This window comes from Lacerta agilis, chromosome 14 (assembly GCF_009819535.1).
Source record: "Lacerta agilis isolate rLacAgi1 chromosome 14, rLacAgi1.pri, whole genome shotgun sequence".
In the NCBI taxonomy this organism is placed as follows: domain Eukaryota; kingdom Metazoa; phylum Chordata; class Lepidosauria; order Squamata; family Lacertidae; genus Lacerta; species Lacerta agilis.
Window position 1 is genome coordinate 37,031,960 of NC_046325.1, and position 11,234 is coordinate 37,043,193.

General features: G+C 43.9%; 1 pseudogene; it reads right to left on the bottom strand.

Moving 5' to 3' along the window:
* Window positions 1-4,613: 4,613 nt before the first annotated feature.
* Window positions 4,614-5,081, bottom strand: LOC117058583 (annotated as a pseudogene).
* Window positions 5,082-11,234: the final 6,153 nt, after the last annotated feature.

Below are 11,234 nucleotides of genomic sequence, written 5' to 3' on the forward strand. Positions count from 1 at the left end.
CAAGCTAAGCAACATGACATTGTGCAGTAATAGAACCTAAGCAGTATATGACATTGTGTAGGATTCTTGGTTGCATTCCTCTAATTCATGTACAGCTTCCAGCTTTCAGTCTGGGAGCTCAACCACAACATATTCTGTGATGTCACCAAAAATGGTAGGATGTAGCATGTTGTTGTTGTTTAGTCGTGTCCGACTCTTCATGACCCCAGGGACCAGAGCATGCCAGGCACTCCTGTCTTCCACTGCCTCCCGCAGTTTGGTCAGACTCATGTTGGTAGCTTCGAGAACACTGTCCAACCATCTTGTCCTTTGTCGTTCCCTTCTCCTTGTGCCCTCAGTCTTTCCCAACATCAGGGTCTTTTCCAGGGAGTCTTCTCTTCTCATGAGGTGGCCAAAGTACTGGAGCCTCAGCCTCAGGATCTATCCTTCCCGTGAGCACTCAGGGCTGATTTCCTTAGGAATGGATAGGTTTGATCATCTTGCAGTCCATGTAACATGTAGCTTGTACCAAAACAATTGTGCATAAATATGTGTGCCCCCAAATCTGTACTATATAATATCTGTTGGACAACTTAGACCTTCCCCAGAATTGTTAAATGCCATTCAGCATTTTCTGCGGGTTAAGTGCTATATATGAACAGAGTGAAATAACCTTCAGAAAAAAAGTGAAGAGCTTTCATTCTGCTAGCAATTATAACTAAGATAATTATTACTTTTTAAGAACTCTTCCCTAGAAACAGGGAGTGCTCCCTTGCTGGGCAATCCTGTTTTTTGTTTTTTTCTTTAAAAATCAATGCAATATGTTTTCTCCTCCTCTATAAATAATTACAGATGCTCTAATGGATCTCATACCTTAGCTGTCAAGATGTTGATAGCAGTGCTATAGCCAACTTATTTACAGAGGGGGAGATGACAGCCAGTATTTTGCTGCAATCACTACTTGTATGCAGCTTTGCTCTTTCAGAGTGCTCCCTGAACGTCTTAAGGCCTATTCCTTGTTTAATAAATTCCCAGAGAAAGTGAAGCTCTCTGTGAGCGATTCTTTAACCAAAAGCAACACGAAGGCAGCCTTTCTATAACGTCCTTCAGTTTGCATGCCATTCTAAACCCAATATTGAAGGGTTTTGTGTAGACTTTGTGTGTGAAAGAGGATGGCAGCAGGATAGGAAAGTTAGGAAAATTCACAGTAGTCTGCATATATGCCAGGGCTCCCTCCCCCCCCCCCAGTTCCAGCACCTCTCAGGTGGGCACCATTGCCATTCTAAGCAAACAAGGTGTTTGTGGTGAGTCCCAGCATCTCTTTTTCCTATCAAAATAGCACTGGTAAATGCTATACCTTTAAAACATAGTCAAAGCACATTATTTTTCTCAAAGAATTCTGGACATTGTACTTTTCCCCACACAGCAGGCCCAGCTCACCCATGAGGCTAGTTGGGGTGATCACCTCAGGCGGCAGGATCCACCGAGGCAGCAGTCCCCAATGTTGATCTTTTTCTCTCCCCCGCCCCCCTTGTTCCTAATGTAGATCTTCCCTTGCCCCTCTTTTCCTGGTAGGGAGACAGATGCTATTTTGGGATTTGCCTCAGGAGCTGGCCTTGCTTTTTCAACAAACTACAGTACTCAAAATTCTTTGAGGGAAAGAATGTGTGTATGGAGCCTGTAAGTCGTCATCTGGAGTCCTGTATCAGATTTGGCTACCTCGATCCCAATCAAGAAGTTATGAAAGATCTCGTTTGCTCAAAAGAACATGATGGAAGATGTCTGAGGGATCTAGGACAGTTGTCCCACAACATGGGAGGCTTTTGGGACCGGGAAGCACAGCAGGAGCAGGGAGGGGTAGAGTAAGACTCAGAGTTCATGAGCAGCAAACCTGGAACTGAAGTACTGTACAGTAACTGGAAGGAGGAGTTTTTATTGTGGAAGGAAAGAGCAGCAATCCAGTCACAGGGCCCCTTCAGACTGCCCCCCCACACACACACACAACAGGGCATGGACACAGTAATAGTGATTAATTTATACTGGACCGTTCACAGGCCATTCCACCCTATTAGTTGTTCTGCAGCACTTCCCCAGTGTTATTGCATCATTCCACTCTTCCACTATAGCGCAACAAGAGTGGGACACAGAACGAACCAGAACGTTTGTGTCTAAACTATTGCAGGATTTCAGGCAGGCAGTTACGGGGGATCCAAAATGTTGATCCAAAACGAAGCAGTACACCCAGTCCGAAACTTTTGCCAACACAGACAGAGCTCATAGCAGGACTATGCATACCCACCCCAATACCGTGAGCACAAATAATGATGAACGGACAATATAAAGGAGTATAGTAAAGGAAAGTGCCAGTAAAGGCTCAGGACCACAATACCTCAGGGACCGCCTCTTTCCATAGGAACGTACCCAGACCCTGAGATCATCCTCTGAGGCCCTTCTTCATGTGCCTCCTCCTCAAGAGGTACGGAGGGTGGCAACACGAGAAGGGGCCTTCTCTGCAGTGGCTCCCCGCTTGTGGAATGCTCTCCCCGGGGAAGTTTGCCTGGCACCTTCATTTAGGCGCCAGGCAGAAATGTTCCTTTTTAACCAGGCCTTTGGTTGATCTGTTTGACATCCTGTACCCTTTTAAAATGTGGCTCTTGGCGGGGGGGGGGGTTAGTGGGTTGTTGTTTTTATTCTGATTATATATGTTGTGATCTTTTCTATGAACTGCCCTGAGACCTCCGGGTATAGGGAGGTATATAAGCTCAATAATAAATAGTAATACTAATATAAATAATAATAATGATGATGATGATGATGATGATGATGTTACTTGGGCCTATGGTTTCCCATAGTGGCATAATGGTTTAGAGAGCAGAGCTCCAATAGGAAGGCTGGAGTTCAAGTCTCCCTGCAGGTGTTAACTCCTGGGAAGAACTGAGCTCTCAGTTCCATATTGGGCAGCAATGCAGAAGCTGCATTGGGTGACAGTCTGGGGTTAGGAACTCTCTCGTCCCTCCCTGTGATTCTGCAAAATGATCCGAAGCCTCCAGGAGAAAGAACGTCCACTCAGTAGTTTTAAGCATGGAGTAGGAACATTTCTTGCTTCTCATAAAGGTGAAGGGGCTCATCCAATGAGACTGCTTGGCAGTGAGTTCAGCTCAATCAGGAGAAAGTTCTTCACGTAAACTATAAACGTATGGCCGTGAGTCAGCCTACGTTGCTTTAAACATTCATACACCCGACAACAAGTGTCTTATTAATACGACTGCCTGTAATAGCTAGCCATACTCAATGTCAGTCAGTTTTCTAAACAGCAGGGCAAGGTCATGGTGGTTGAGTACGGTTACTTGGGGATATGGGAGGGAACGAGTCAAAAGAAAATGGAGGTGCAGGCAAGGTGAGAGGGGTGTGACTCAGGAGCAGCTTTCCAGGAAAAAGTGGAACAAGAGGGAAATGGCTTGGTGGATGGAATAGGGGTACTGCTCTGAGCACAGGGGATGGTATATAAGCAGATGCGTGTAGGAGGAAGGCCAATAACATGAATGCAGAGACTTGGAAGAGAGAATAAAGGCAGTGATGTAGCTTCAGGGCAATGAGCAGGTAGAGGTCCCTTTTTCTACTTTGGGAGAAAGCAAAAGCACGTTGCAAAGGCATCCGAAGTGGCTGCTTCAGAATCATGTTCTTGCAATGGCCTCTTCCTCCTTGAAGATAGGAAGGGGATATCTATGAGCCCAGCTTTTACATTACCATTTCTTATTGCATGTATTAGTCACTTTAAAAGGGGGGGACGACCCAAAAGCAATACACAAAGTGAAACAAGCATGACCACCAAGTATAAAAAACCAGAGTAGAATAAAAACATAGAAAGCAGGTCTATAATGTATTTAAGAAGGGAGTCCTAACCAGGGCTTTTTTTCCCCAGCCAGAACTCACTGGAACTCAGTTCTAGCTCCTCTTAGGTGGGTGCCATTGCCATTCTAGGAGAACAAAGAAGGCATTCGTGGTGAGTTACGGCACCTCTTTTTCTATAAAAGTAACACTGGTCTAAACACACCACATCCCACTAAAAATATGAGGGTGGGGGGAGGCCACAAATACACCTAACAGCCTCCAGATAAAGGGTCAAAGGCTTGGGTAAATAGAAATGTTTTTGCCTCGTGCCTGAAAACTAATTATGATGCTGGCATACCTTTCTGGCACAAGCATGAACTACTGAACACACACTGTTCTTGTGTTACCACCCTCTGCACCTCTCTCAGAGGGGGGCACATAGAAAAGGAGCTCAGATTATGAATGCAGAGTCCAGGTTGGTTCATGTGGAAGAGGTATTTCCTTGAGGTATTGGCATCCTGAGCCCACATAAGGCTTCATAGTTCAAAATCAGCACTTTGAATTAGGCCTGAAAACTAGCTGGTAGCCAATTTAATCGTGCCAGAAAATATTTTATATGCTTGGTCAACAATATGGCCTTTGAATTCTGCATCAGCTACATGTTCCGAACTGTCTTCAAAGGCAGCCCCACGTATAACACATGGCAGCATATCTAGCACAGACGTCAGAGTGAAAACAACAAAAGCTAGAAATACTGTATGAGCTTGCAATATGGTTAGGGTTTTTTTGTTTTTTAATTGTCAAATTGGAAGTTTTATTATAGCTGAATGCAGCATAACAGATATTAAGATCTTGGTCTCTCTTTCTTGCCTTTGTACAATGCTAACAGAGAAACATTGGCTACTTTATCAACTTTGAAGCAGACACCAGCAATGTCACCAAGCCCTTTCCGACCATACCCAGCAACCAGGACTTCATCGTTCTCTTCAATGAAGTTCAGACAACCATCATTAGGAACAGAGGATGTTATTTTCTTTTCATCCTTGATAAGCTGAATTCGGACACACTACCCGACGGCAGAATTTGGCTGCTTGGCTTCAACGCCAACTTTTTCCAGGACAATTCCTTTGGCATGGGAAGCTCCCCCAAAAGGGTTGGCTTTCAAAGCAGTACCCAGATGGGCCTTCTTGTATTGTTTGTCATGTCGTTTCTGGTCTCGGTGATGACCGCGCAGCTTCCTGGCTGTCCAAAGCCCAAGGCACTTGCCCATCTTCCTCCAGCTGCTGCTGCCAGCTCACTAGAAGGAGCCCGAAATCTGCAACATGTTTAGCTGTTACACTTGACACAGGCTATCCAAACTGGACCATAAAGATCTAGACTTAGGCAGAGAGATTGCCTTATACTGAGGTGCTAGGGAACCAGGCAAAATGCAATGGAGGTTTAAGCACATTTGGGGGAAATGCTCAAATGCAAATGACTATGGTTTGGATTAACAAAAAAAAGCTCAGAGACAGATTAGGGAAATGAGAAAGACAGAAATAGGAAAGAGGAAGGAGGTGCTAATAATTACCAGTCCAGAAGAAGGGAGAGTAAAAACAAGCAGTTTCCCGACTTCCGGCGAGGTCGCCATCGCGGGCGGTCGCTGGGTTGCCTCGGCTGCGAGGCCACCCAGTCCAGCCCGGGGGTTGGAGCCCTGCCACCGCTACGCGGGGCTCCGGTGAGGCCGGGAAGAGCGTCCCGTGCCTCGGGCTCCCCGGCGGGCCCGCTAAGCTACGCGCCCTTCCCTCGCTCCCCCTGTAAAGGGGGAGTGGGGGTGAAGGGAATGCGGAGCTGGGCCATTAGGGGAAATGCCCCAACCGGGCGGAAAAGCGGCGAGAACTGGCCGTGGTGAGCGAGACGTTCTACCTGAGAGAGATGAAAGGAAAAGAAGCTGGAGGTCGTAAGTACTTAATTGGATTAACTGCTGAGTTTAAAGACTTAACGACTTAACGACCCTGGAGGCTTTAGATAAAGGCAGACTGCCTGTCTCTCTTCGGAGCTGAGAAGAATAACAGATTGTGATGCTGTTGCTATTGGATGGATATATTGTTAAGACTTTTTGAGGAGTGAGACTTTATAGATCTCCCTTGGGGGAGGAAGAGGATGGAAAATATTCCTTTTGAAAGTTTTAGTCTTTGCGTCCCGGTTTCAGAGAAAATGGCCGCGAAAACTTTGAACCGAAGTGGAAAAGTACTGCTACATGATGAACAACACTGAAATAGAAACTGAAATTTGATACCTATGCCCATCCTCACCATGCTGGGCTTTGTTTTTGAAACTGTTTTGGACTCTGAACTAACTGATGAAGAAAGGATTATTATACTGAAACTGGAACTGATTAATCGGAAATTGAAGGTTTTGAGTGGGGACTTGAAGGAAAATCTATTTCCCACAGAGGAGACCTTCCAGATACTCGATACTATGGAAGAATGTCTGGGCAAAGAGCTGAAGGAGTTGTTTGAAAAATTGAGTGAGTTGGCACGGCGATCCCCAGAAAAAGGAGCGTTTCTCGGTGGTGGCAGCTCGAGAACGGCTAGGAATGTTATATCCAGCCCCCGAGGTGTGAGCTCGGGAGCGATGGTCAAGAAACTAAGATATTTACAAATAGAAGAATGCAGCATTGAATGGGAGAAGCCGAGAGATGAACAGTGTATCCTGATGCTCGATGCAAGGATGGTTGGGGACGGTGTCTGGCTGGTCTGGTCCTGTGGACGTATAAGAAAAGAGGACAATCTGAGGAGCGGTTCCGGTGAAAGATGGAGAAGGACATTGGATAGAGGGGGGATAGGGTGAACTATATTAAGTATAAAATATAAATGCTTTGTTATGGTAATCTGAAATCGGAGGGTTAAGACAGTAAGCTTTATTTTAATTTTTAATAAGAAAAGGGATATTTTGAAATTTCTTGATATTAGCAGCAGTTTAAGGGAAGAAGAATAGTTTAGATTTTATATAAGAGTAATTTGTTAAGATCCAAAGAATTGTTATTAAGATTGTGGTTTAAGGCTCGAATTTTATTAAGTGAATAAAATTTTTAGAGAAAGGATGTTATTAAAGTAGAATATGGATATAAAACCGAAGGAGAGAGGGTGGGGGAAGTCAATTGTTAAGATTTGGAACTAGAAGATTTTCTTAAGTGAGTAAACAAGAAGAATTGTATTTGTGTTTGTATTTGATTTATATATGTGGGTGTGGGTGTGGGTTTATGTTTTGTTATGAAAATGCCAATAAATTCTTATTAAAAAAAAAAAAAACAAGCAGTTTCCCGAGTTTCAACGTGACCTATGTAGCTGAGTCTTGGGGGTTATGAGCAAAGGCCAAGCATGAAATATGGGGTGTGTGGGTGTCTGAAAACAAGATGCTTGCATTTTTTAAAATCCATGAACATTCAAGAAAGGGGCTCCCATCTTCAAGTGATGATTGGATGGTAGAATATAGGGCAGCCTTCATTGGTCACACCAGCTAAGTCCAATCACCCCTGGGTTCTGCAGAAAGTTCAAAAATAGAGACAAGCTCCCTTTTGGGGTAACCCAGACTTGTGCTTTCCACATGAAGATTCAACCGAAGAGTAACAAGCATGGATGAAAAGTAGGGAATGGAGGCAAGGGTATGGATCTATATTAGCTGCAGAAGAGTTTGGCTCCTGCAGGCATCAACAAAGTCAGAGCAGTATGGAGTAGACTTCTGGAGGATTCCAGAACAGCTTAAAGAGGTGGAACAGTCCTCCAAGTGGAAAACTGAACAAAACAGGAATGAGAGTGCAGTTGTAGAAAGCAAGCTTCCTGAACTTAATCATGCTTTTGCACTTCAGTTATCCCATCTCACTGTGCACATGTGTTATTGTGGGGAAAAATTCTCCAGACAGTTGCTACTATGGAGAGTAGATTTTGCAGGAACCACTAGGGCTCCCCATGGAACGATACTTAGCTGCGACCAGTGTTGCTTTCTCCGATTCCCTCGCAAATACAGCCACACATTGCTCAAAGCAAAGCCGAAATAAGCGCTTAGTTAGTATCATAGAATTGTAGAGTTGGAAGAAACTCGGAGGATCATTTAGTTCAACCCCCTGCAATGCACGAATCTCAACTGAAGCATCCATAACAGAAGACCATCCAACCTCTGCTTAAAAACCTCCAATGAAGGAGAGTCCACCACCTTCCAAAGGAGTCTGTTCCACTGTCAAATAGCTCTTACTGTCAGAGAGTTCTTCCTGATGTTTAGTCAGAATCTCATTTCTTGTAACTTGAGTCCATTGGTTTAGGTCCTACCTGCCAGAGCAGGAGAATAAAAGCTTGCTCAATCTTCTGGGACATATGCACAGTTCCAGTTGAACTGAGCTGTTAGCACCAGCCCAACTGCAGAGGGCACCAGTCCTCAGCAGCCGAGCACCACTTCCTGAATTTCAGAGTCAGAAGACATGGCAATCAATTACATACCTCCTGCAGAAAGAGCACTGCAAGAATAATTAAGGGACAAAGATTCAAAATGGAGTAAAAGGGTAGAGCTCAGGAGTTTACTTGCAAAGACATTTGTAGGTAGGTGGCATTGTGGGTTAAACCACAGAGCCTAGGGCTTGCCGATCAGAAAGTTGGTGGTTCAAATCCCCGTGATGGGGTGAGCTCCCGTTGCTCGGTCCCAGCTCCTGCCAACCTAGCAGTTCGAAAGCACACCAAAGTGCAAGTAGATAAATAGGTACCACTCTGGCGGGAAGGTAAATGGCGTTTCTGTGTGCTGCTCTGGTTCGCCAGAAGCAGCTTAGTCATGCTGGTCACATGACCCGGAAGCTGTATGCTGGCTCCCTCAGCCAGTAAAGCCAGATGACCTCCGCGACTGGACCTAATGATCAGGGGTCCCTTTATCTTTACAGACAGTGTCTAGAAATTTCAGTCCTGCTTCAAACAGCAGCTGGGACACCTGCTTTGAAACACCTATTTGTAAATGAGCGCCCAACCTGCCGTTTCAAATGCCAAGAGTACAAAAAGCAGGATTGTGTCCCTATATTTAAAAATAATAATAATGATATTTAACTTTGCCATATTCCCAAATTAATCACACGCAGTGGTTGATGAACAGCTAAAAACCAATTACAAAGACTGACCCAGAATTCAGACTTTATTTAGAAGCTGAATAACTGTTGATACGGATTTAGATCTTGATAATGGCAAAGGAATTAAGGGCATACTTTAAGGCAATGGGTAATGCCTCTTCAGCCATGCCACTTGTGATAATCAGAACTCTAATTTTGCCTCTGGATTGCTTCACACGTGATTAAATAAAACAAAACTGTGCACCTAAAAATGTTACTTTTAAAATACTTTATAACTTTCTGTTTCTATAGAAAGATAGGCATAGTGTGTGTGTCTGTGTCTGTGTGAAAACGAAGGGGGATACATATTTATAAATACAGATATTTTATAAGAATTAACTTAGAAAGAAGATAAACATGTATTTGTCAAGCGCTGTTGTCTGAAACTGCCAACAAAGTGCCATTTTCATTTTGGCTGTGTATTTTTGTTAATACTGTAATAATGATAAAAAGTCTGTACCCAAATTTGTTTCCCTTGTTTTTCCTTGCCAGATTTCCATACTGTTCTATGTTTGAAATGTATCAATTAATTACAAGTATATTTTTTTGTTGTTGGGAAAAAAGTGAAAAAGGTTAAGTGCGTATGTGATAAATACTTGCTTGCAGACACATGCATCATACAGGTATGTAAATCATGAGACCAGGATTGGGCTGCCGAATGTACCCCTGATGGTAAACACATGTATGCCACAGCATAATGTAAGCGTTAGTTCTTATACCCTTTTTCTCCAAACAGTATATTCAGGATGGCTTCATCTTATTAGATGTGTCATTCCCAATGTCCAATAAAGCATGTGTCCAACACATACAGGCTTAAATACTAAATACTAGCTTAGCAACACTAGCTCGTGCCACCTGGCACACATGTAATTATTTGCAGCTGTTAATTTTATTGTTTAAGGAAATCCCTGCCAAGATAAGGCTGTTAGGCTGTGTGTGTGTGTGTTTCTTTAATTAGGTTCCAGTTTGGTGTGTAGATTAAGAGAAGGTTATGGGACACCAATTGGAAAAGTAGCAGCATGAACAAAAGCAGAACTCGGTGCTAAAGATCCCAAATCCCTCCAAAATGGTGCCATTATTTCTTCCAGAAGACAGCTTTCTCCAGAAACTGTCCTGCTTTGACACACTGCATCAGCATGCTGGAGACTCACAAGTGAGGAAATAGGCACATATATCATTATGAAAGGGATGGAGGCAGCTTTGCTGCTTCATAAATAGACCCGCTTCTGTTCCAGGGAAAGCTTTTAAGAGAGAGAGAGAGAGAAAATGATGCAGTTTTTCATCGTGGTGGAATGGGGAAGATCCAACTATGGAAGGCCTCTGGTGCCTGTGACATCAGTTTTGCAGTTTTAAAAATGTCTTCTATAAAAGGGGAGGGGGAGAGGGCTAATGCATGAGAGAAAGTGCAAGGCTGAGAGCTGAGCAGCGTAAAATTCCCAGACATGTACACAATGCACTTCCTGATGTCCACAATGGAGCAATGATAATTTATATTGCATTTTTAGTCTCTTAATCACATTAAATAATGTGAAGAAATACATTAAGCGAATACACATTGGATATGGATGACATGTTGTGAACAATGTACAAAACACCCACACTCGGTGTGCATAGAAAGCACTTGAAAATTCTGTGTGTGCACAACCTAAGTCTGTCATACAGCTTACGAAGTCAAGTTGAGCCCCATCCCACTGGTTCAAAACTTGCTCTAACTTCTCTTCTTATAAAATAGAAAATTCTTTCCAGTAGCACCTTAGAGACCAACTGAGTTTGTTCTTGGTATGAGCTTTCGTGTGCATGCACACGAAAGCTCATACCAAGAACAAACTCAGTTGGTCTCTAAGGTGCTACTGGAAAGAATTTTCTATTTTGTTTCGACTATGGCAGACCAACACGGCTACCCACCTGTAACATTCTCTTCTTATATTATGTCTGACTTCACCCTACTAGGTCAGTTGTGCCAACTCCTGCATCAATTGTGGATACAGTACTCCCATTAGCATGGGAGGAAATAGCAAAGTCACACAAACCCACCCATGCCTGCTGCAAGTCCCCATGATGTCAAGGAGCAAGCCAGCAGTAAATCACACTGAACAAGTTGGAGTTAACTCTTCATAAGCAAAACCAGGATCTGCACCGGACTGTCAGGCCTAATGAGCACAGCAACTCTCCCCTGGCAGGTCTTGCCCACATGAAGCAGTTGCAGAGGCTCCTCACAGCTGCCTAAGTCCCCTCCTCTCCAAGGTTTCCCTCCAAACCTTTGGAGACTGTGCCTGCATGAAGCTAACTTCTCCTCCAC